Source organism: Nannospalax galili, unplaced genomic scaffold (genome assembly GCF_000622305.1).
Source record: "Nannospalax galili isolate Female #2095 unplaced genomic scaffold, S.galili_v1.0 scaffold747, whole genome shotgun sequence".
Classification (NCBI taxonomy): Eukaryota; Metazoa; Chordata; class Mammalia; order Rodentia; family Spalacidae; genus Nannospalax; species Nannospalax galili.
The window spans coordinates 1,692,060-1,695,726 of NW_008357686.1; positions in this window are offsets into that span (position 1 = coordinate 1,692,060).

Sequence of the window (3,667 nt, forward strand, 5' to 3'; positions counted from 1 at the left end):
AGGGTAAGGAAACAGTGAGGTAAAGGAAAAGAAATAACCTGAAGGAGAAGAATAGTAGGCAACAGAAAAAAAAAAATATCCACTCCTTGCTGGGTGTGGTGGCACACACCTTTAATCCCAGCACTCGGGAGTTCAAGGCCAGCCTGGTCTACATAAGTGAGTTCCAGGACAGCTGGGGCTTCTGTTCTGGACTGCACAAGAGAATCTGAGGCTCCTTTCTAACTTAAGGGGAATATAGCTGGGAATGCTGGGACCCTTAGTTTGAGAAGATCATCCTATGATTAATATTGCAACTTCACCAAAGAGCTTCTGTTTAAAACTGCATCTCAAGAGGAAGGAGAGGGGCATGTGGGAAAGGATATTTTGCTACAGGTCAAAATTCTATAAAATGCATACATGGTAACAGCTCATCATGAACCGAGCAAGGCTTAGTAGATCTGGAGCAGGTAGATTTTACAGATATCCACTTCCATTAGGCTAGCAGAGATAAGCTGAGACAGAAGGTATCTGAGAGAATAGCCCTTTAGGATGGGTATTCGGGATGTATAAAGAACTCTGCATTATTTCAAAAAGACCAAAAAATAAAAATGAAAAGTAAAGAACTCTGCATTAAATAATTATATGCCTTCTGGGTGTGGTGGCACATGCCTTTAATCGCAGCACTTGGGAGGCAGAGGCAGGCAGATCTCTGTGAGTTCAAGGCCAGCCTGGTCTACATAGTGAGTTCCAGGACAGCTGGGGCTACAAGGAGTCCCTGTCTCAAAAAGACCAAAATAATAATAATGATAATAATAATAATAATAATAATTACATGCCCATCTGATCTTATACTGGATAAACTAACCATCTCCCAAAAGGGTTTCCCCAGTTCTGAGTGCCTTTCAAGCACAATTTAAAGCATGCTGAAAGTTTTCCCTTCTTGTCAGCCAGTGAGGTTTGTCTGGTTGTACAAATCAGAACAGGAATTGAATTGCTGTAGCAGATACCAAACTTAATGCAAAAGAAATCACTGTAAGGCAACCTTTAAATTAATCTATGTTTATTGCTATGCTTGGACCTTAACTATGGCATAAGAGATTTGTTAATCTGGAAGGCTGGAGAACCAGTGACCCTAGGAGTATCTGCAGACCACTGGACATACTTTTAACTCTTGCAAAAGTTCTCTTATATCCTATTGTTTGCTCAGAAAACACCAGCTTTAAATGGTCAAGGGGCTACACATCTTATCTCATCTTTTGGGAGAACTTCATGATGGACATATGGCAGCTGGAACAGCTCAGAAGAGGGACAAGACAGGTGACCCTCAGCAACCAGGAAACTTGGTGGCTCACCCTTCAAGAATACCATTTCCGGATGGCCAGGACTCCCCTTTGGGGAAGTGTCCTTTGTGACTGGCTGTGGCTCTGGACCCTCTTCTGAGCCAGTCACTCCCTAGAACTTCCCTGATGCCATTGGACACCCCAGCCAGACACTCTTTCACAAGAGCAGAGGACAGACCCACAGCCTTGCTTAAGGTGGCTGCCAGAGCTGAATCTCTTCCAATAGATTCCCTCAGGTAGGGAAGCTCTTTATGGCTGCTATGAAACTCAAGGTCAGCCTTGCTTAGATCATGTTTAATTACCAAGGTTGCTAGTATATCCTGTGATTTTCCATCTGTAGCTTTTGCAAGCTGATCGGTCCAGAAAGGTACATCTGCTGGGCCAAGGCTCCCCTTCTGGGTTCTTTTGTTAAGGCCACATGATTGTGCAGGTCACCTGCTCGTGACCTCTTCACATTCACCAGGCAGGTGCCTAGGGTCCCTCTTCCATCCCTCATGCTTTGTGCCTTCTGATCTAGGTGCCGGGGGTGCCACCTGTCAGTTAGAGGATGGCCTTCAATGACTCGATATGAACCTGCAGGCGCACATTGAGCATCATGGAAGCCACAGTGTAGAGGAAGAGGAAGTTGTTGCGTGGCCGCCAAGCCAGGTCAAAAAAGACGAGCAGTGTGCAGGTCAGCTTCTTGATGAAAACCCCATAAGAGCCGGCAATGGCCGAGCGCGACAGCCAGACAGCCAGGCCCTACAGAGCCGCTGCCATATAGAGATCGGCAGCACTGCCACTACAATCCCCCTGGGCACCGAGTCCCCCAAGATCTCTCAACTCTGGGCAGCTGGCCTGCACCCCGCACTCTCAGGGAGCAAGCAAGACAGATGGGTGGGCCAAGGAGCCTAGTCCAGGCAGGCATCTCTTGGGAAGAACGTCCTGAGCTGCCACTTGGTTCTAGGGCTGGGTCGCTAGGCCTGACGTCACAAAGCCTGTTTTACTTACTTATTTTTATTTATGTATTTATGTATTTATTTTTTATTTATCTTTTGAGATAGGGTCTCCCTGTATGTTTTACTTTAAATTTTTTTTTACATTTATTTATTTTGTGTGTATAAGCATGTGCCATGACACATGTGGAGGTTAGAGGACAGTTTGTGAGAGTTGGTTCTCACCTTTCACTGTGTGGGTTCCAGGAACTGAACTCAGGTTGTCAGGTTTGGTGGCAAGCACCTTTACTCACTGAGTCATTTCAAGGGCCCCTGTCTTTATTTTGATGCTTATTTGAGATACCCATGCTGGTCTTAATCAGACTCAGCCCAATTGATATACTTGCCTCTCAGCCTCCTGAGTATTCAGGCCTGGCTGGGTTTTGTTGTTTTTGTTTCACTGATTTCTACTTTTTTAAAAGATTTTTTATTATTTTAAGTTGTGTGTGTGTGTGTGTGTGTGTGTGTGTGTGTGTGTGTGTGCTTGTGAGTGCAGGCACCCACAGCGGCCAGAGAGATTAGGTCCTCCTGGAGCTGGAATTAGAAGTAGTTGTGAGCCACCCAATGTGGGTGCTGGGATCTGAACTTGGATCCTCTGCAAGAGCAGTATACACTCTGAACTCCTGTGCCATCTCTCCAGTTCACTGATTTGATCTATTTTCATCTTTCTTATGTCTGTGTTTGCTCTACCACTAAACCACATCCTTGGCCCTATTATTTCTGTTCTAATACTTTCAGGTTTTGTTGTTGTTATTAGTTGTTGTTGTTGTTGTTGAGACAGAGTCTCCCTGTAGCCCCATCTGACCTGGAACTCACTATGTAGACCAGGCTGGCCTTGAACTCACAGAGATCCACCTGTCTCTGTGCTGGGACTAAAGGCATGTGCCAACAAGCCCTGCCTGAATTTTATTTGTTTTTTTTTTTAAAGTAGAAGATGAAATCATTCTTTTGAGACCTACAGATGGGTTATCTTTGGGATGCGGAAATGTAAAAATCAGCATTGACTTTGAAAGAATTATGAAGCTAGGTGCAATGACTCATAATCCCAGCAGTAAGGAGGTTGAGGCAGGAATATCACTGCTTGTTCAAGGCCATCCTGAGCTACACAGTGAGTTTCAGGACAGCTTGGACTACAAAGTAAGACTTTGTCTTAAAAAAAAAGTATTAAGCTCTCTCCGACCCAGAGGCCACCAGCTGCCCTAGACCAGCATCTTTCCTGGGCCCTGCTCCCAGGCCAGTCAAACCCCCAAATTCCTGAGGCCAAAATCTTTCCTGGAGGGATCCAGACCTTAGGAGAAAGCCTGAGAGCATCTGATCCTCATCTGAATTGGGCCTCTGTGGGAACTCCTGAAGACAAAAGCAATCCGGCCACTC